General features: G+C 45.3%; 1 non-coding gene across 1 annotated transcript; it reads left to right on the top strand.

Moving 5' to 3' along the window:
- Positions 1-14739: 14739 nt before the first annotated feature.
- On the top strand, positions 14740-14842 carry LOC115082772. The gene has a single exon (XR_003854265.1). It is a non-coding gene; the product is annotated as a U6 spliceosomal RNA (small nuclear RNA).
- Positions 14843-23436: the final 8594 nt, after the last annotated feature.

Genomic DNA, 23436 nt, shown 5'->3' with positions numbered 1-23436 from the left:
TATGAGTGTAACCACTTTGGGAAATATGTCATGCTGCTGAATTTTGGATAGATTATAATGGAGAGAGATGGCTTATTGGGAAAGTTGTGAACAGCATGTCACAGTATTATAAATAGGAGGTGAGAGCATTTGGACAAGGGATCTGATTGTATATTCAGAAAGAAAAGCATGGATTTTGCTGATGTTATAAAGAATCCACACATTATGGCTTGGATGTGTGAAGGAGAGAGAGAGAGAGGGAGAGAGAGGAGTTGAAGTTGACCCTAAGGTTATGTGCTGAGGGGCTTGGGAGGATGATACCTTTATCCACATAAATAGACTAGATATAAAGCATAAAGACAGTGATTATCTTTGTGTATGAACTGAAAGGAACAGAAATGTGTACAGAGACTGTTGAAAGTTGTATTGACTTTCAAAGAGGTACAAACTGTGTATCCTGCACTGACAGAATTTTGCCAACTGGATATCTTGCAAATTCTACATTATGATGTTGTATATTGTGCCACCATTTAAATGACTAATAAGCAATATTCCTCTTTTGTTTAGCGAATTGAAGTGTTGCTAATATATAATTTCTTAATATATAAAGTCTTATATATTAGGTACCACCTAAATAATTCCAGTTTGACCCTGAAATTGATCAGATCCTCAGTTGTTCACTATCCAAGCTTTCTGTCTACCCCTGATGGCCACTTAATTTCACCAACTGAGCAACTGACTTTTAATTATGGAAACAAAATTAGTGCCAACCTCCCTGATGCTAAAATGTAAATTGTGAGAAGGATAGAGGCTAAACAAACATTATAAAAATTGAATTAATACAAAAATCCTTTTCACAATCCACCAGCTATACTAAGATTGAATTCCATAGGGCTCTAATTTTGCTCAAGAATAAATCAATTATTTACTTAAAAGGAAATTAAATTAATCCAAAATTATATTATCTCCAAAAAGTTGGTGAACTGCAAACAGAATTACCACTGTTTCCCAGAGTCAGTCAGAGAGCACATTTATCAAAAATATACTTAAATCCAATAACAAACATAAACACAATTAACACAAGATTTGTTAATGACATTATTCAGATTGAGAATGTGGAATCTGAAATATAAGAAAGGTACGCTTTGCTGTAGATCTAGAATTATTTTTGCCTTTATAGGGAATTTAGGGGTCTGTTTACTAAGGTGTGTTAACTTGTTAATGCATGTTGAATTCCAAACTAAGCACTCAATGCACATAAGAAATGTGTTAAAGAGAATCATTGTTAACAGAGAATTCTGTATTATTGATAATGCAGACTAATTCTGGGCAACATGCGAAAAATATTAGTGATCTGTATTGCATGAAAATGCATGCAAAGCAATCCATTAATAGTAAAATGGCTGAACACAGATTGCGATAAAACTTGCAATTCACATCAACCATCAGAAAGTTAATTAACTTTCTCCCAAGATATTTGACAGGCATTTGTACCTGCAGATGCTCTTGTGGCATATCCCACAATCCCTAAAAGAGCAGCTAGCCTCTAATGGAAATCTCAACCCTCATCCCACCCCCTTCCAGCACAAACCCCTCCAAACCAAATTGTCTCCTTGCTATATCCCACCCAACAGATGGCCCATAGAAGAACTGCCCGATACCTACAAACTCTGCCCTCATGTTAATACTCCAAACATCCCTCCTCCTAGCAATCCTTTCCATGTCTCCCTTACTCCTAAAGTTCCCCCTTAAACTCCCCTTCCCTGAGGGCATCCAGAGAATCTTCCAGAAAGGAGAAATACCCACCGCTACTGCTGGAGTCATAATTCTAAATGGCATTGTTTCACTAGAGGATCCCTTGTTTCTTACTCCCTTTATTTCAGTTTAGTTCTCTAATATTTAGTTATTTTTTCTTTGAAAGAGTATTTGTGTGTTATATGTGTATGTGTATGATTTTGCTTATTCCCTCATGCAGTTCATTCAGTTTTCCTACTGTCTTTTCTACCAATTCCAATGTAATGGATTTTAACCATTCGGAGTCAATATTCAAAGCCATTAAGACAGATAACTCAAATGGCATCTGGCTAAATGGCAAGTTTTGAATATTGGGCCATTTATCTAGTCCGATACAAAAGAGGCATTCCAGGGGTGTTCCAGAGCAGGCATAAATTATCTGGTTAACTTAAATTTTCATTTGTATTCAACTAAGTTAGCCGGATAACTTCAGGCCTGCCTCAGAGCAAGTCTATTGTTGTCCATCCTTGTGCAGCCAGATATCCTAAGACTTAACTGACTATGTTCAAAAGAATATAGCCAGCAAAGTCATACTGTGTTATGATTTGTGGACCCACGTGATAGTCTAACAGCCTTACCTGAGTTAGGTCTGCACTGAGGTTTGGTTGAGGTGGCCAAGACACAGAATTAGATATGTAGTCTGGGTCAGAGGAATGTGGCAGGCAAGCAGAATCCAATAGTCAGTCCAGATCGGAGGCAGGCGGCAGGCAAGCAGAATCCAATAGTCAGTCTGAGTCGGAGGCAGGGTGCAGGCAAACAATCCAAAGAACAGTCTGGGTCTCAAGAAAATGCAGAATCCCCACAAAAAGCACCAGCACAAGCAAGCCTGTCGCCGAGGCATTGCTGGTGCTGAAATGCTGGGTTAAATAGTCATTTTCCCATGCTGGCGCAGGGCTCTTCAGGAGATGTCAGCATGAGGGGAGGCGCCTTGCTGAGCTGATTCACGTGCTGTGCTGCGGCACGCGACCATGATACCGGCGGGGAGTGAGTGCGTCGTGTCGGGAGGACTTTCCCGACTGCAAGGTATGAGTCTGTGCTGCAATATACTGTATTTAAAAAAATGGTATGCTATGGGCTAATGGCCTGATCACCCCCTTCAGTACTTCATAATAGGCGCTGCCAGTCTGAGCAGCCCTCACCTCACTAAGCCCTTCCAAATAGATTCTAAAAATATTGTGAGGGTGCAGATTGGCCTCCACTCCCTCCTTCCTCTGTTTATTTTTATATAAGACTCCCTCCTTTCCCACCCACAAACACAGGCACAGGACTTGCTCTCAGTTGGACTTTTCAGAGTCTATGAAGTCCTGTGCCTGTGTTTGTGTCTGTGAAAGGAGAGAGCCTTATTTAAAAATAAACAGGAGAAGGAGGGAGTGGAGGCACACTCTTAACCTTTGCAACTGCAAAGGGATTCCCTTACCCACTCTTGATGCGTCTAGTGCTACTCTGCAGCTGCAAAGGTTAAGAGTGTACAGCAGGTATAGACATTGTTTAAAAATACATCTTAGTAGTGCAATCCAGATATATTCCAATCATTAAAAAAGGTGGAAGGAAGGGAAAATATTCCCAGCATGGTTAAAAGGTGAGACCAAGGGTCCACCTCCAGCGCAACAGTATCCAAACCTTTTTTAAGCCCAGCTACACTAACTTCACCAACAACATTCTATGGCAACAAATTCCAGAGCTTAATTGTGCAAGGCTCAGGTGATGTCATCGCTGGGCGCTGCGGAGCGGTTTCTCGCCGCAGCACCTTTAAAGGTCGGCCCTGTGCACATGCGTGCACCTAGGGGCCGACTGCAGGAAGGTGTGGTGCGGGCCTCCCCGCACCGCGTGGAACGCGGAGCACCGGAGCAGGAGGGAACCGGGTCCGGAGTCATGGAGGCCGAGGAGCTAGGAGCCCAAGGGCGCAGATGGCAAGCTATGACCGTGGGAGAGACTGGGGGAGCAGCCGAGGCTGGATCTAGAAGGTGAGCAGGGCCGGTTGCAGCCCTAGCGTGGCCGGGCACGCGAAACAGTACCCCCCCTCTAGGCCTCCCCCTCATCAGCCTAGGCTTCTCAGCGTGCACTTGATGGAAGATCCGCAGAAGCTCCTTGTCCAGAATGTTGTGAGAGGGTTCCCATGAGTTTTCTTTGGGTCTGAACCCCTCCCATGACAGGAGATACTCCCAGTGCCTTCTCCTTTGACGGACATCTAAAACTTCCTTTACTTAAAGGCAAGCTTCCAGTTCCACAGAGAAGGTCAGAGGTGGCAGTCATCACGTGGGCCAAGACATGACAAGAGGCTTGAGGAGCGAGATGTGGAACGTTTTGTGAATGCCTAAGCTGGCGAGTAGGCGAACCTGATATGTGATGGCCCCCAACTCGCGGCAAAACTGGGAAAGGGCCCACATATTTCGGAGCCAAACTCTGGGAAGGTAAATGAAGTTGCTTATGTTTGGTGCTAAGCCATACCTTCTGGCCAGGAAGGAACATGGGGGCAGCATGGCGATGGACATCCAGCAATCTTTCTTGCCCGCTCGGCGGCCTGGCCCAGTCTTTGTGTGACTTGCTCCCAGAGATGCTGAATTTACTGGGCTGTTGCTTGAGCTGCTGGAGATGGCACATTCAGAGGGACTGGAAGCGGCAGATAGGGCTGTCGGTCATAGATGACGTGGAACGGAGAGCTCCCTGTGGCTGCTGCAATGTGGGTGTTATGTGCAAATTCTACTCATGGGAGTAGATCAGCCCAGTTGTCCTACTGGTCGTTTATGTAGGACTGAAGAAAGGCATTTAGGGACCGGTTTGTTTGTTCGGCCTGGCCGTTCACCTGAGGGTGATAAGCAGAGGTTAAGTTTAGGGTGATGTTAAACTTGGGGCAAAGGACCTCCAATACTTTGCAGCGAATTGTGAGCCTCTGTATGACACGATCTCCTGTGGGAGCCTATGGAGGCAAAAAATGTGGGTTAAGAAGAGGCACCCCACTTCGGGAGCGGAAGGCAGGTTAGGCAGAAGTATGAAATGGGCCATCTAGGAGAAACGGTCTATGCTGACCCAAATCACAGTGTTTCCCTTGGAAGGGGGTAATTCCACAATGAAGTCAGAGGCAAGGTTCATCTATGGTTCTGTAGGTGCTGGAAGAGGCTGGAGAAGACCCCATGGGTGTCCAGTGGGCATCTTTTGCTGGGAACAGATAAGAATCTATGTAATCCCGGGAGTCCTTCACCATGCTGGGCCACCAGTAATGCCTGTGGAGCATCTCCAGGGTCCAAGCTCTACCAGGGTGACCACAGAGTCGAGAATCATGGGCCCAGCGTAGTACTCGCTCTCGAAGGCGACGAGGCACCACCATCTTACCGGGTGGCACGGTAGTAGCTGCAAGGGAGATGCATGCAGGATCAATGATGTGGGTCGGACCTTTGGGGTATCTTCTGGACTACTGAGCATGAGAGTGCATCGGCGTGGAGATTTTTTGCAGCTGGGCGGTAGTGCAACTTGAAGGTGAACCACGCAAATAAGAGAGCCTAGCGGGCCTGCCGTGCATTCAGTAGCTGGGCTTCTTTAAGGTGTTCATTTTTGTGGTCCATGTAAACTTGTGCTGAGCCCCCTCAAGCCAGGGGTGCCACTCCTGGAGACACAGCTTCACGGCCTGGAGTTTGCAGTCCCCAATAGTATAGTTGTGTTCTGCGGGTGAGAACTTGTGGGAGTAAAAGGAGCACAGGACTAGGGCTCCCTTCGTGGAGTACTGGCTGAGAACTGCCCCCATGGCCAATGGTGGATGCATCAACCTCTATGATGAAGGGGCGGTTTGGGTCCAGATGGCGGAGACAGGGACCAATACGGAAGGCCTCCTTAAGGGCCTGGAATGCAGACTGGGCTTTGGGACTCCACTCCCGGAGGTTACATCCTTCCCTAGTCATGGCGGTGAGTGGAGCAGCTAGCGTGGAGTGGTCTGTGATAAAATGACGGTAATAGTTCGTGAATCCCAAGAAACTTTGCAGGGCCCATAGCCCAACAGGCTGGGGCTAGTTAAGAATACCTTGGAGTTTGGGTCCATGGTAAATCCCTGGCTGGAGATGATGTAGCCCAGGAATGGGAGACTGGACTATTCAAAAAGGCATTTCTCAAGTTTGGCGTAGAGATGGTAGTCCCTAAGCTGCTGGAAGATGGTTCGGACATGAGAGCAATGGGATTCCAAGTCTTTAGAAAAGATCAAGATGTCATCCTAATAGACTACGAAGAAGGAGTATAGGAGGTCTCGGAAGATCTCATTTATCATTCGCTGGAAGATGGCAGGGGTGTTGCATAGCCCAAAGGGCATCACTACTTACTCGTAGTGTCCATCTCATGTATTGAACGCCATCTTTTAGATGTCTTCAGGTTGAATTTGGACCAAATTATAGGCCCCATGCAGGTCCAACTTGGTAAAAATCTGGGCCCCCTGGAGCCGATTGACTAGCTCACTGATAAGCGGAAGTGGGTACCGGTCTTTGTGGGTGATGGTGTTCAGGCCACTATAGTCAATACACGGCCTTAAGGTACCGTCCTTCTTCTTTACAAAAAAGAATCCGGCACCCACAGGGGATGTAGAGGGCCTGATGAATCCTTTGGCCAGGTTCTGTTTGTTGTAAGCTGACATGGCCTGGGTCTCAGGAAGTGAGAGTGGGTATGTTCTCCCTTTGGGAGGCATGGTACAGGTAACAGCTCGATTGGTCAGTTAAACTTCCGGAGAGGTGGTAAGATGTCGGCTTGTTGCTTTGAGAAGACATCTTGGTAGTCTGTGTAGAGTGTAGGTAGCCCAGGAAGGGTCGTGGACATTAACATAGGTATGGACGGGGACACCCGCCGTAAGCAATGTGTCTGGCACCAAGGACCCCGCTCGATGAGCTGGAGTGACTGCTAGTCAAAGTGTGGGGAGTGTAGTTGTAGCCAGGGTAGGCCGAGGATGATGGGGTGTACTGACCATTTCAGGACCAAGAGAGGAATCTCTTCATCATGGAGAGTCCCTATGGTCAGCCAGATGGCTAGTGTGAGATGGATGATGAGGTCAGGTAAGGGTTCTCCATGGATGGAGGCTATTCATAGCAGAACCTCAAGGGGTTGAGTAGGAATCTGGAGTAATGTGACTAATTCTTCAAGAATAAATTTCCCACCGACCCCACTATCCACAAGGGCAGTGGTGGAAAACGAATGTGCCTACCTGAAGAGGGAGACGGGAAGCAGTAGTTGAGGGCCTGTAACTGTAGTGCCCAAGCAGGGCTTAGGCTTTGGAGTTTCCAGGACGCACCGGACAGGTCTGGATATGATGACCTGGACCCCAACAGTAGAGGCAGAGACCAGACTACCGCCTTCGGAGGCATTCCTCGGGAGTAAGACGACCGCGGTTGATCTGCATCAGTTCTTCGTTTAACGGGGATATCACTGGTGGTGCCCTTGATCTGGTGCTAGTGGACCGAGGTGGTTCTGGGGCCACTCGTCGTATGGCCCTTATCTCCCGATGCCGTTTCTGGAGGCGGTGGTCATTCCGCCCAACCAAGGAAATGAGGTCCTCCAACAATGAAGGAATCTCTCAGGCTAGCAATTCATCTTTTAGAACGGATAACAGTGCTTCGAGATAGAGTGCCCACATGCAGTACTCCTGCCATCCCAATTATTTTGCCAGGGTTCGGAATTCCATGGTGTATTCTGTGAGGGAATGGGTCCCCTGGCGGAGGTGGAGGAGATGGTGTCTGGCAAACGCCTGTCAGCATGGGTCATCGAAAATGCATCAGAATGTAGAAATAAAGTGAGGGAGCTGCTGTAGTAAAGAGTCAGAATGTTCCCAAAGCTGGGAGGCCCATGCCAGGGCCTTCCCCTCCAAACGCGAAAGGATAAAAGTGATCTTTCTCATTTCGGCTGGAAACAGAGAAGGTTGTAGCGCAAACTGCATGTAACACTAGTTAATGAAGCCTTGGCAGAGATGAAGGTCCCCATTGAATCGGGGAGGAGCTGGGTTCAAGTTGTGACCGTAGTTTCTCCATCGAGGTGGCCAATGCCTCGAGGTATTGCTGCTGCTCCTGGACACGTGTAGCCAGCCCCGGAATAGTCTGCAAGGCTGAGGACTCCGCCAAGTCCATGGCCTTCGGAACCTTGGCCTGGTGCAGGATTGGTACAGACCCTTGGCCTGGCGCAGGATAGGTACGGCCCTCTGAGGGATCCCAGAGGGCGCCTGCCGCCAGGAGGCGGAGCACACAAAGAGACAGAGGCAAGCTGGAGCTTCACCAATAACGGCCCGGGGGCTCCAGGGGTTGAGCCCTGGATTCCTGGGCTGCCTAGGCTTAGGTGGGCCTCTGGGGGTCTCGCAGAGAGATGGTGGAGAGGTGTGCCCACAAGGAGTAGAGGTGCGCGGCTGACAGTGAACAGACAAGCTAGACCAGAACAGAGAGTACCGGAGACCATGGGTACAAGGCAGAAACTGAAGGTCCTCTGGGCAGGGTAGACAGCGCCTAGTGGTCTAGCTCGAAGAAGGCCGCATACAGCTGATGGTCTCAGGAGAGCAAAAAGAGAGTGTCCGAATGGAGCGCAAGGGACAAAGCCAGGGTATCCGTCCAAGGATGGTCAGCCAAAGCAAGGGTCAGTTCCAGGTATCAGTCTGAGCGTGGTCAGGGGCAAGCAGAGGTCAGCTCCAGGTATCAGTCCAAGTGTGGTCAGAGGCAAGCAGAGATCGGTTCCAGGTATCAGTCCAAGCGTGGTCAGAGGCAAGCCGAGGTCAGTACCGAGAATCAGTCCGAGATGGTACAACCTGGGTTGCAGAACGTGGAACAAACTCAGGAACAAAGGAACACAGGAACAGGTGCTGGAACACAGGAAGGACCACGGGAACACAGGAACAATGCAGTAACACTGGAAAGAGAACAGGGACACAGGAACAGACACGGGAAACTGGAACAAGCACAGGAACTCAGGAACATTGGAACAAGCTCAGGAACACTGGAACAAGCACAGGAACTCAAGAACGAGGATGGCAACTAGCTCACACAATGTGATGACCCATTTGCCAAGGCAAGGAATGGAGGACTGAGCCCTGCCCTTTATGCAAGGTTCAGGTGACATTATCGCTGGGCGCTGCGGAGTGGTTTCCTTTAAAGGTCGGCTCTTTCCGAGAGCAGGAGGGAACCGGGTCCGGAGTCGTGGAGGCCGAGGAGCTAGGAGCCCGAGGGCACAGACACCTAGTTACAACTGTGGGAGAGGCCAAGGTAGCAGTTGAGGCCTTGTCCTGAGGAAGCACACATCAGCAGCTGGCCACCGTGCACAACTTACTTCTGCTCCAAATGAACAGGTAACCTAAAAAACAAAATAGGGTAGATAGGTAGGGGTTAGGAGTTGGGGAGGGGAGGAGAGGAGAGGAGAGGAGTGGAGAGGAGAGGAGAGGAAAAAAGGTAGGAAGGTTAGGTAGGGGTATAGGGAAGATTCTTACCTGTCCACTCCTTAATTGGAGCAGACTGAGAGGGAAATGGGAAAGGTCTACCTGTGTCACCACACATATTTTTGTAAAACACCCCCTCTTGTGCACAGGAGACAAAACCCACCCAAACTTGCATGCGCCAATCATAAAATTGGTATACATGTGTGTGCGGATGTCGTATTTTATAACAAGCAGGCGGTGATGCGAGCATGTTATAAAATCGGGTCATCCATGTGCACGCGCATGGATGCCCATGCACATCTTTGAAAATTGACCTCTAAGCTGACTGGTATGGTGCACTATCACACATTTCATAAGATAAATACATAAATAGCCCCTGTCCTCAGTGATATCATTCTTTCCTCAAAATATCAATTATGCTAAAAGATAGCAGCTGTCATTGACACGGAAGAGATAGGAGGGAGAAGTATGAAACCATTGTGGAAATGGGCAACCCTGGCACTAACAATATCCCCCAATTAAGATCAAGCATCCTTTCTATAGGAGAAGGATAACTGCAAACGAACCCAAAGCAGCAATGCCGTCTGGTGGAGGTGAAATAGAATTGGAGGCTGAGATTGAGCACAAAACAGATACAACACAGTGGGTTCTATCTGTACCACATTCTTTATTAGATGGTGCTCAATGGAAAAGGTAAGATGAAAGAGCAAGGCTGAATCTAAATATGGGACAAAATCTGTAAAGTTTTATTTGGGTAAACTTATAGGGACAATCATCAGGTTCTAAGTATAGTAAAGGTGAGGATGAAAAGGAAGACATTTGTTAGAGATTTGAAAAAGAATGACCATAAACTGTACCTTTTCTGCATATTAACTTGCCTTTCCAATTTTCATACTCTCATTAAAAAAACAAACAAACATGCAGTACTTTTGCTGTTTCACGATAAATATATTTAGGAAGCTTTTCCATAAGAAAAAATTAAATACCTGTGTGCTAGCTGCTTTAAAGCATTCAGGAATTTTGTTAAGACATATATAGCCATGAGTAGCCAATATAAAATTGGTAAGCATTACTTTCCTATCAGTGATAAGCAGTGGGACTTACCCAGAACTCCCATATCTACCGCATCTTTCCAATAATACATACAGAATAATCTCAAAACTTTTAAGAAAAATTTAAAAACATGGCTCTTTAAAAAAGCCTTCACTAAAGAGTGTGGAGGGTAGAGAATGAAAGTACAAGGTAATGCAGATGAAAATGAATTTACTCAATCCTACATTTAAGAAGTAATATCTCAAAGAGATAGTAACTCAATAATATACCTGGACTTGACCAACATTACTCAAGTAATGATTTTGTTTATGAAATTGTAACCAAACTTTATTGGCACCTGTTAGAATGTACAATATCCTAGATTTACTAACCTTAGTCTATGTGCCTATTTGTAAACTGTTGCGATGGTATATAACTTATTTATTTATATTTATTTTTATTTATTTTGAAGGTTTTGTATACCGACATTCGTTAGGAAAACATCACATCGGTTTCCATAGAACAATAAAATAGCCAACAGGGCTTTACAATGAACCTGATACAATAAACAGGGGAGGGGGTGAAGAAGGAGGGGGCGGGGAGGAGGGGGAGTTGGATTAGAGGGTGTGGGAATCCAGGGTTATACTGTATATATGGGTTAACATAAAAACATAGTTAAATACAATTATAATCAGCGTACATGAGGATTACAGTTAATATAAATATAAATAATGTACATTGAAAACTAGGAGGATAGAGTTAAGAATGGGGTATTCGGTGGGGGCCTAGGGGGGTGAGGGGAGGGGTAGGGGGTGGAGGCGGGGTAAAGGAAAGATGGAGTGGAAGGAATAGGGGGCTCATGAGTAGGCTTGGGCGAACAACCAGGTCTTGAGGTTCTGTCTGAATTTCTTAGTGCAGGTTTCAAGGCAAAGGTTGGTGGGCATAGAATTCCATTGGGAGGGTCCAGCTAGGGATAACACACGTTGCTTGGTGGTTTTTAGATGGAAGAGTTTGGGAGAGGGTGTGTTAATGTTTGCGGTGTAGGGTGCTCTGGTGGGTCTGGAAGAGGAACGTATGTGGAAATATTCTGAGAACCAGAGCATGTCTGGATTGTGGATGGCTTTGTGGATAAGTATGAGGGTTTTAAATTGAATTCTGGCTGTGATGGGGAGCCAGTGAAGTTGTTTGAGGATAGGTGTGATGTGTTCTTTTCTGCGGGTGCCTGTCAATATCCTTGCAGCAGCATTTTGAAGTAGTTGCAGGGGGGCAAGGCTGTTCTTCGGGAGACCTAAAAGCAGAGCGTTTGCATAGTCTATTTTAGATAAAATGAGGGCTTGTAGGGCTGTTCTGAAATCATTGAGGTGAAGAATAGGTTTGAGTTTTTTGAGGGTGTGTAATTTGAAGTAACAGTCTTTGATGGTGGAGGAGATACATTTCTGTAGGTTGAATTGTGGGTCAAGTGTGACACCTAGGTTTCTTACAAGTTGCGAGAGGACTGGAGGAGAAGGGGGGGAGTTGGCTGAGGGTATGGGTACGTGGATGATGGCTTGTGGTGAGATGATCATGAGTTCCGTTTTGTTAGGATTTAGGGCTAGATTGAGTTGAGTGAGTAGACTGTTGATGGAAGAGAGGGCACTGTCCCATCTTTTTAGGGCGTCGGGGATGGAGTCGGTGATAGGGATAAGCACTTGCACATCGTCGGCATAGACGAAGTGCGGGAGGCCGAGATTTGAGAGTAGCTGGCATAGGGGGAGGAGGTATATGTTGAAGAGTGTGGATGATAAGGAGGAGCCCTGGGGTACGCCCCTTGTGATGTCGATTGGCTCGGATTCATGGTTTTCAATCTTTACCTTGTAGTGTCTGTCCTTTATATATGAATTAAACCAGCGAAGAGGGGTCCCAGATATGCCAATGTCGGCTAGCCTGACGAGTAATATAGAATGGTTGATAGTGTCGAAGGCTATGGAAATGTCTAATAGGGCAAGGATGAATGTGTGACCTTTGTCAAAGCCTCTGATGACGAGGTCAGTGAGGGAGAGTAGTAAAGTTTCAGTACTGAAGCTCTTTCTGAAGCCGTGTTGTGATGGAAAGAGAATCTGGTGCTGGTCTAAGTAGTTTGACAGTTGGGTATTAACTGTTTTTTCAAGGACTTTGGCAACAAAGGGGAGATTGGAGATGGGTCAGTAGTTGGATAAATTGGAGGGGTCAAGTTTCGGTTTCTTAAGGATGGGTTTTACTATGGCTAATTTGAGCTGGGAAGGAACATCTCCGATGGACATAGAGGTGTTGATAATATCAGCTAGCGGTTGGGAGATGCTATCTGGGATGGTCAGCAGGATTTTGGAGGGGATCATGTCAGAGGGGTGTGTAGCGGGTCGCATTTTCTTGAGTATGGCAGATATTTCAGAGCAGGAGGTACTTTCGAATAAAACATACAAAAATAGATTTATAAAGGATGATGATGCTATACTTAGGTATAGAGCAAGGAAATGTTTTCTTTAAATAGTCAATTTCATTCCAGCTTATTTTTGGAACAATTTTAAAACTTTCCTTCATGGCACAAAGTTTGCAGGTCTTTTTTTATTTTTTTATTTTTTTTTTAATAATTGTTAGCTAGAGATGTGAATCGTGTGATCAATCGTCTTAACGATCGATTTTGGCTGGGGGGGGAGGGAATCGGATCGTCGCGGTTTTGTTTTTTTTTAAATCGTGTAAATCGTAAATTCGGGGAGAGCGGGAAAACCGGCACACTAAAACAACCCTAAAACACACCCCGACCCTTTAAAATAAATCCCCCACCCTCCCGAACCCCCCCCCCCCCAAATGTCTTAAATTACCTGGGGTCCAGTGGGGGGTCCCGTTGTGATCTTCCACTCTCGGGCCACAGGTGCGTTAATAGAAATGGCGCCGGCGCTACCTTTGCCCTGTCATATGACAGGGCAAAGGTAGCGCCGGCGCCATTTTGGTTCCTGTCCCCCAACGTCACGAGCGCAGGAGATCGCTCCCGGACCCCCACTGGACCCCCAGGGACTTTTGTCCAGCTTGGGGGGGCCTCCTGACCCCCACAAGACTTGCCAAAAGTCCAGCGGGGGTCCGGGAGCGACCTCCTGCACTCGAATCGTATTGCCGTATTGCAAAATGGCGCCGGCCGTATGGCCATATTGCCATATTGCAAAATGGCGCTGGCCGTATGGCCGTATAGCCGGCGCCATTTTGCAATACGGCAATACGATTCGAGTGCAGGAGGTCTCTTCCGGACCCCCGCTGGAATTTTGGCAAGTCTTGTGGGGGTCAGGAGGCCCCCCCAAGCTGGCCAAAAGTCCCTGGGGGTCCAGCGGGGGTCCGGGAGCGATCTCCTGCACTCGTGTCGTTGGCGGACAGGAACCAAAATGGCGCCGGCGCTACCTTTGCCCTGTCATATGACAGGGCAAAGGTAGCGCCGGCGCCATTTCTATTAACGCACCCGTGGCCCGAGAGTGGAAGATCACACCGGGACCCCCCCCCCCCCCACTGGATCCCAGGTAATTTAAGACATTTTGGGGGGTTCGGGAGGGTGGGGGATTTATTTTAAAGGGTCGGGTGGGTTTTAGGGCTGTGTTAGTGTGCCGGTTTTCCCGCCCTCCCCCTTCCCCTCCCCTTCCCCCGATTTACGATTTTTGACGATAAATCAGGGGAATTCCTATTGTATATCGCCCCTAACGATTTTTGATGATTTAAAATATAGCGGACGATATTTTAAATCATCAAAAAATGATTCACATCCCTATTGTTAGCATGCTTTGATCAATATTTACTGCATTCACCTCATATCCCCTTTCAAACACACCCCTCAACTCCTAAAAAGGAGAAATGGTGATGCTATCAGTCCAAACAAGATTACAGACTGTGAGGTCACTGCCCTAAAGTTTCTAAAATTTAAAAAGCAAACAATTTAACTCATTATTTTGGGTTATTCATGATTTACTAAGCTTTTATTTGCCAATAAACCCTGAATGGGACAAAAACCTTAGAAAATCAGACAACCAAATGTTGCTATTTGTGCTATAATTATCTTCCATATACTTTCTTTGATTTCTAATTCATTAAGGGGGTCATTTTCTATCCCTTTTTGCGTGTGACAACTAGATGGGGGCGGAGTCAGGGCAGCGTCGGAACCGGAAGAGGAGGAGGAGGAGTTGTGGTGGCGTCAGGGCGGACGCCGCAGAATCTTCGCTGGCGGTGATAAGGTAAGACCTATTATCACTGCCAGTAGCACACGCAATAGCAGCGCCTTTCACGGTGGTGCTATTGGGTGCGAAAGCCGGCAGCGATAAAACCGCAGTGGTGCGATCGCTGCCGGCTTTCGCAGGCCTGCCCCCCATTACTGCAGGATTCAAGAAGAGGTGCGTCGTTACAAAATTCAGGCCTAAGATAGCCATATTAAATACATTTTTAAGCAATGTTATATTTATTATCATTTATTTTAGATTTTTCTATTCTAATCTCATCCTTCTGTTTTTGACTGTACATCCAGTTGATCAACTTCTTATACAAATTCTGAACTCTAGATTTATATATTGCTTTGGCAGCACATATACTAAAATTGGAACGATACAGAGAAGATTAGCATGGCCCCTGCGCAAGCATGACACGCAAATTCATGAAGCATTCCATATTTTAAAGAATCCCGCGAGGTCTCAGAGTACAAAAAGAACCCCGCCTTCATGTCGAGAACAAAGACTTTATGACTAGATGGACACAAATTCTTAATAAATGCTCATTCGACCTTATGGTCTTCATCATTGAAACTTCTAAAGCTTTAATTACCCCTTTAAAGGAAGAACTCACTGGACAGTTGGAAGCCATCAAAACCAGTGTTCCGATTGAGAAGTTTGATCAACAGTTGGTAGAATTTAAAGAAAATCTTACCAAGTTTACCAGTGATTTAAAAAGTCTCAAACATAAAAAATTCTTAAGAGACGAATACGATTACAAGCAAGGTTACGTTTACATATGGCAATCAACAAAACGAACCAACAAAAGACAAGTGACATTTGCCCAATCATCATCGGACGACAGCTCAGGCGAAGAACACGGTCCAGGAAGCAATGTCCGTCGAGAAACACATATGGCGAGTGGGGGTGGAACCTCATCTATAGTATCTACTTCATCGGGGTTATCTTTTTTGGACCCGGTTCCAATATTGCGCAACTCGAGGACTTCCAGACCAAGAGGTCAACAGACTTTTCAGCAACCTCAGAGGATAACACGGTCCACCCGACCTCCACAGGACCCATGGCAATGACTGGGAGTAATATAGTATTCAACTTATCTTCCAGAACTCTGACCTCAATTGAACTTAAGATGTTTGTCTTATGTACCGTGTTGCCAGATGAATTTGATACACAAATCCATCTGTATCGCTTTTTTAGGGCGTTAAAGATTAAAGCTTTCTTTAAGGATTCCCCCCCTTTCCAAGAACGTTCAGTCGTTTATCCCAAGTCTAAGTGGATTCCACCGGGTCCTTTTGACCCCAATTTGGTAGTCTTTGAAAGTTTAGTATGATCTGGGATCCTTACACTTAAGCATAAAAGACAATATGTATACTTCAATTTGAATAAACAAGAGTACAAGGCTTTAAAAACTTTGTCACAAGACACTAGCATTATAATCAAGCCGGCTGATAAGGGAGGGGGAATTGTCCTGATGAACAATGAAGCATATACCACTGAATGTTGGCGACAACTGAATGACACACAGTTTTACAGGCCCTTGGCACAAGATCCTACTGAGGAACTGAAAGAGATAATTGAACAAATAGTACAAGTGGCATTAGATGCACGACACGTGAGTCACAGTTTTTGGTTACCAAATATCCAGTCATTCCAACTTTTTATACGGTACCAAAAATACATAAATCTCTAGTGAATCCTCCAGGACGACCTATCGTAGCAGGTATAGGTTCCATTTTGGAACCATTATCAAAATTTGTGGATGTATTTTTAAAACCCCTTGTTCCATTAAGTAAATCGTACATACGAGATTCATCTCAATTGATCACCTTATTGGATAGCTGCGAGCTTCCGCATGGTCCCTGCTATTTGGTTACACTTGACATAATAGCATTATATACCAACATACCACAAGAAGAGGCACTAACTATCATAGAACAAATGTTAGACACCCGCATACCACCTACAAGAGTACCAACGTCTCTTTTGGTCCAGTTGGCAAGGGTAGCACTAACGCACACTTATTTTCAGTTTCAATCTCAATTCTTTCAGCAAATTAAAGGCACGGCCATGGGGGCCACCATGGCCCCCAGCCTGGCCTGCCTTTATGTTACAGCCTTTGAAGAACAACATATGTATGTATCAGAATGGTCTCATTTAATTTTTAAATGGTTACGATACATAGATGATGTACTGCTCATATGGTTAGGCACAGACATACAGTTTTTTGGTTTCATTGATTGGTTCAATCAATATAATCCTAACCTTCAATTTAATTTTTATATTCATAATAAACAAGTTGACTTTCTGGACATCAATCTCATATATCAGGATGTAGGTTTTAGTACTACCTTATTCCGTAAACCTATGGATAAAAATACTCTCAGTCTCTTAGCATTTGATAGTTTTCATTCATATCATTTGAAAAACAATATACCTACTGGCCAATTCCTCAGACTTAGGCGGCTGTGTTCATCCACATCGGAATATATTACACAAGAACACCATATGATGGTACGCTTTCAGCAAAGAGGGTATCCCTATAAGACACTGAAGAGAGCCTTTAAATGGGCTTTATACGCTAACAGAGACCTTCTATTCCTCCCACAATCTGGTCATCAGGAATCGGCAGTGAACTGCATTTTACCCTTTTCTACTCAAAGCAAAATCATCTCAGGGATGATACGTAAACATTGGACAACATTATCTTTAAATAAATTTTTCAATGCAGAATTAAGATTTACTTACCGCAGGGGCAGAAACCTGAAGGACATACTAGTACATTCAGCAAATAATCCTAATATTCCAAGATATGAAGGATGACACAGGCCATGTGGTCACTGTTCCGTCTGTATACACACTTCTAGTATCACTCAATTCACGCATCCTCACACCAATAAAACATATTTCCTAAGTGGTACCTCTGACTGTGACACGAGTGGAGTAGTGTACATCATCATCTGTCCCTGTAAATTACTGTATGTGGGCAAGACACATCGGAGGATCGTGGTACCTCTGACTGTGACACGAGTGGAGTAGTGTACGTCATCATCTGTCCCTGTAAATTACTGTATGTGGGCAAGACACAACGGAGGATCAAAACACGTATTATTGAACATAGATCGAATATTCATGTCAAAAAGGAAAATGCTCCATTAGCCATGCATTGGCTAGACAAGTCCCACACTACAGCTGATCTATACTTTTTTGTACTAGATGTTGTTACACCATCAGCGAGAGGGGGGGATTTTCCCCTGTTCCTCTTGCGCCAAGAACAAAGATGGATCTTTCGCCTTAACACTGTAACCCCATATGGCCTCAACAGTGAACTTGAATGGCACCACTTTCTTTAATTGATCTAACTTTAAAGTTATGTATTCTGTGGGCTTTACATCGGATGTTGTTGTTGTCATTATTATCTAAGCAATACAGTGAGGTTAAAATGTCCATGACGTCAGTGGGTATTTCCCTGCAGTCTCCATTTAAGGTCATTGACATCAGCACATCAAATTGACGCTTACTGAGTGACAGAGCAGGTGAACAAGTGATTTTCGCGCCCAAAGTAGCGTTTATAAACTTCTAGTGAAGCCAACGCGATTGCGCTCCTACTAAAAATTTTGACAGACTGATATAGGTATGTTACCACCATTAGGTTGAAGTAAGTTGTAATGTAGTAGTGCATCTGCATGGCTATAGTTTGTTCGGTACTAATATTATTCCTGGCTTCTATGTATTTGTGTGCTTTTAGAGATCATTGTTAAAACTGATTCCCCCCCCGAAGCAGCCGGGTGGCGAAACACGGGACCGTGTTGGGGGTACTGCATTAAGGATTGTATCTGAATTAAGGAGTTGCCATAATAAAATTTCATATGTGAATGTTCAAAACCCTACCAGGAACTTAATCTTTTCTTGCACTTGTGTGGATATTTTCAAAAAGAACATAGGTCATCACTGTAACACTTCAGTTGTGATAGCATTTTATTATTATTACTGGCTGTACCCGGCCACGTGTTGCCGTGGCTCAGTCTGGTTTAATTTCACAATGTGCGTTAGCTCTGCTCCGGCCGTCCCAACTCCCTCCCCCCCTTCCCCGGCGGTGGACGGACTGGCTCGGCGACTCTTTTACCCTTTCCTCCTCCTGCGTGTAACTGTCCAGCAATCCCTACTCCCTCCCCCCTTCCCCAGCGGCGGAGGAATGGGCAGAACCGTTTCTCGGAGCGCATTGCCGTGGCTCAGCCTGGTTTAATTTCACAATGCGCATTAGTTCTTCTCCGGCCGTCCCAACTCCCTCACCCCCTTCCCCGTTGGTGGACGGACTGGCTCGGCGACTCTTCTACCCTTTCCTCCTCCTGTGTGTAACTGTCCGGCAGTCCCTACTCCCTCCCCCCTTCCCCAGCGGCGGAGGAACGGGCTGAGCTGTTTCTCGGAGTGGTGACTCGTCTGCCCTTTCCTTCTCCCCTCTGTGACACCCAGCACGTAGCGCAGAGCTTTATGGTCCACACATGTGTGGTAGAGCTGCTCTCTACTGCGCATTTGCGGTCCATCGGTCAGAGCCCATTTATATTGTAGATAGCGTGTTTTGCTTTAACGTCCAACAGATGGTGCTGTTTTAAAAAAAAAAACATGGTTTTTACCTGTCACAGGTGTGACATCTATATAATATAGGTATATATAAACATGCGCGTATTCAAATGCAACGTTGTGTCAAAATTTCAAAGCAATCGCTGATGAACTTTCAGAGATTTAAGATTTTGAACAAACGAACATTTACATTTTTATTTATATAGATTACTTCTGGCACTTTCAGGATGCTCATGTTTTTTTACATTTGAATTGCTGATCATAATGTTTGGATATACAGTATGAATAACAATATTATGTCCTTTCTATATGATGGTCCACTACAGGTACTCTTAATCCAGTCATTAGTGCACAAGGGTCGGCTTTTCAAAAGGTTACCCATGCCGGGCCTATTTTCAAAAGGCCCGGCGACACGCATAAAGCCCCGGGATGTGTGTAAGTCCTGGGGCTTTACTAAAAGGGTGAGAAGGGGGTGGAGTATGGGCTGGTTGGGGCAGTCCGGGTGCGGGTCGTGATTGTGGCCAGATGCCTGCAACACAGCGGCCATTGCCACTGTGTCGAGGGATCGCATGCCAGCAGTTGGCCGGCGCACGCAACTTGCGCCTGCCTCTAGGCAGGCGCAAAAAGTAAAACAAAAATTTTGGAAGTGATTAGAGTAGGGCTAGGGGGGGAAAGGTTAGGGGAAGGGGTTGGAAGGTCAGGTTAGGGGGAAGGGAATGAGGGAAGGCAACACGGCTCAGCGCACACAAGGTGCACAATTGTGCACTCCCTTGCGCGCATCGACCCTTGATTTATAACTTGTGCATGCCTACGCGCACAAGTTATAAAATCAGGTATGCATGTGTGCACGCTCCGGATAGCGCGCCCACATGTACACCCATGTGCACCTTTTTAAAGTCTACACCACTTAGCTAATGCAATTTTTAAGATATCCCTAATGAATATGCATGCAATAAATGTACATACAATGGAAAAAATGCTTGAACATCAATCTCATTCATATTCATTGTGGATATCCTGAAAACCTGACTGGTTAGACTTGGCCCAAGGACTTGGGTGAAGTCCATTATACCAATTTGTATATCCTTCCGTATAAATGTAGGAGAGCTATTCTTTATTTACCTTAAGGAGGTCAATATTCAAAGCCATTTAGATGGATAAGTCACAAGTTAACCATCTAAATGGCAAGTTATACATCTAACTCACATGTTATGTATCTAGTTCCAAGTTAACCATTTAACTGATAAGTTATCCATCTAAGGGGGTTATTTTCTAAATGTTTATCGTGTGCGTTAAAGCCTTATCGCGTGTGATAAGGCCCTAACGCACGCGATAAACCCTTATCGCACGTGAAAAGGACCTTTTTGCATGTGATAGGATGCAAATAAGCTGGAGGGGAGGAGTCGGGGCAGGGAGGGGAGGAGTCAGGGCGGGGGGAGGAGTCGGCCGTGGCACCGCTGCCGGCGATAATGTGAGGGACATTATCACCGGCAGTAGCGTGGCAAATAGCACCACCTTTTGTGGTGACGCTGTTTGTGTGAAAGGCTGCAGCCGGCCGCATTGCAGCTGGCCAAATCGCACCACCGGGGTGCAAATGGCTGCGGCCTTTCGCAGGCCCATCCCCCCTTTGCCCCTGCCCCCTTTTTCACTGGATTCATCAATCTGCGAAGAATGATGAATCCAGCCCTTACTTTGGGTTATCCAAGTTATCCATCTAATTCCAAGTTAGCCATCTAACCCAAAATTGGCAATCTAAATGTTTTTGTTTTTTTTTTTTAATTTTCTTTATTATGATTTTCATATATTTAAAGTAAGACAAAACTTACAACGGAAAAGAGATACAGCCATTAGTAATTATATACACTTCCATGTTCAATAATCACTATAATTGGCCTAATCCTTACAAAAGAAATTGAGGAGATGAATTTTTAGGAGTAATTATATAGGTACTTCTAACATCTCCTAATTTGACATCAGCTGACATTAATAGTGACTGATATATATATCTAGATCCCACTTAGTGCACGCAAGGGGATATTACAGAAATCACCCTAGCATTTACAAATGACTTGAGTTGCTCTGGATATAAAAACACAAAACATTCATCCTTTCGTTTCACAATGCACTTGCTGGGATATCTTAAAACAAAAGAGAAACCCAAACTTTTAACCTGTGCTCTTAACATCAAGAATTCCCTTCTCCTTTGCTGCGTAATACGAGCAAGGTCCGGGTAAATTCTCACCCCAGCTCCATAAAATGGAGATGAGATGTTCTTAAAGAAATTTTTCACCACAATTCCCATATCTTGCACATTAGCAAAGGTAACAAGAAGAGTTGCTCTATCACACAATTCTATAGAGGAATCCTCCAGATATCCAGTCAAATTTTCCATAATCTCAACCTGATTTTGAGCATAAGGTTTTAACACCTGTGGGGACTTTAGAAAAATTTGCTTTATGATACAAGGTAACCCTTGCTCATTTAGCTTTACATTTTCAAGGAAATATTTTTTAAGAGTCATATCTATCGTTTGACCCACAACTCTTGGAAAATTTGTAAATCTAAGGTTAAGATGTTTAGAATAATTTTCAAGATACTCAATTCTACGTGAAGCTGAGGTAACATCTTTAACTATCTTTAATTGAACACTAGAATTATTTTCTATTACAGCTTCAATCTTATTTAATCTAGATTCAGTTTTTTCTAATTTGTCTTCTATTTTTTCCATCTTATTGTTCAAAATTCCAACATTTGCATTAGTCTCAATTAGAGCTTTACTCAAGCCAGCCACTAAGTCCCATAATGAGTCAAGTGTCACAATTGCTGGCTTCGTTGGTATCGCATAATGGGTTGTTACGCCCATTCTGTCAGCCAGCCTTTCCTCCACCATCACTAGCTTTCCCTTTCTTTCTCCCGCTCCCTGTTCAGGGGTTGATGTTGATATGACCACCACAGTATCACCCACTACTCCTCTCGCGGTACCTTCAGGAGATTCTGGTAGGCTAGGAAGCTCTCGCCCGAGTTCCACTCCAGCCGGTATAGCTGAGGCCCCTTCGGCTATCCGCTCACCGGCAAACATGGGGGAGTCAGTGGGGGACAACATTATTAGGCGCCGAGGATCAGGAGGAGACAGAGTCACATCCCCAGACGGTGAAGGAGCTCCTACCTCTAAGGCCGTAGTGGGGCAAGTCTCCTCTATTGCAGACACTGACACAGGAGTATATGCTGTTATCAAACGTTGACTAACATTAGGGGGAGGGTCGGAGGGGTGGACCCGAACTCTCCCCTTTCTTTTCGGAGGCACAGTTCACAAGCAAATGTTTTATTCACGTTTTACTCACTGAGTTGCAGCTATTTATCTCCTCATGACGGACTGCGTTTGGTTCAGGATTCCTTTCCCTCCACTCCTCCGTCCTGCTCTGGACTAAGCCGGACCAAGCCGGCGCGCCCCTTGTGGGCACGCCGGCGTCGGCGAGGCGCCGCTCTGAGGCCGATTTTATGGGCCCTCGTCCCCTTCCTATGACGTCAGGGGCGTCGTAGTTGGAGCTCTGGGTCCGCGGGAAGTAACAGCGTCCAAGCTACACAGCGATGCTGCTAAGTTGGTTTCTCAGCTCACCAGGTTGGTATCCCTCTTTCCAGCACAGCCGCACTGTATTCCCACTCTGAGGCCGATTTAATGGGCCCTCGTCCCCTTCCTATGATGTCAGGGGCGTCGGAGGTGGAGCTCTGGGTCCGCGGGAAGTAACAGCATCCAAGCTACACAGCGACGCTGCTAAGTTGGTTTCTCAGCTCACCAGGTTGGTATCCCTCTTTCCAGGACAGCCGCCCAAATTAAATGTTTAGCTTTGAATATTGACCTCAACCTTTTCTTATATAGCTGATACAAGGGCTCTTTTCTTTAGCAAATGCATAATGACATTTATTTACAATGTAAAACCATTTTGTTCATCCAATAAAAAAATCTAATAGCCTCTATAATATTCAGGGGATGCAGTATGGTAAAAATAGTTTTGATTGGTAGCTTGTGACTTAACCAGACAAACATCAGGATTTGAAAATCCTGCCATTCTGAATGCATCTGACATCCAAATAAATTAGTCAGATTAAACTTACCCAAATAAATAAGAGGTATCCCGTGGTATTTCTGGGTGGGCTAAATTAGCTGGATAACACTGACCTTCAACAAAATCTGCTAAAGTTTTCTGACTATGGGCCTCATTTTCCAATATCACATGGTATTGCAATAACAACTATGAAACATGCTGTTAGCACAAGTTGTGCTATTAACCCAATTCTTGCTACATTGCAGTTCATGTTTCTGGACAGCCTGTTTCAGGTGTGAGAGAGAGAGAGAGAGAGAGAGAGAGAGAGAGAGAGAGAGAGAGAGAGAGAGAGAGAGAGAGAGAGAGAGAGAGAGAGAGACTTGCTATAGTGCCTTCTACCTAGACAGGTATTTGTATC

This window comes from Rhinatrema bivittatum, chromosome 1 (genome assembly GCF_901001135.1).
Source record: "Rhinatrema bivittatum chromosome 1, aRhiBiv1.1, whole genome shotgun sequence".
Classification (NCBI taxonomy): domain Eukaryota; kingdom Metazoa; phylum Chordata; class Amphibia; order Gymnophiona; family Rhinatrematidae; genus Rhinatrema; species Rhinatrema bivittatum.
The sequence above is the reverse complement of the archived record's forward strand: the minus strand, read 5'-3'. Positions and strand labels throughout refer to the sequence as shown.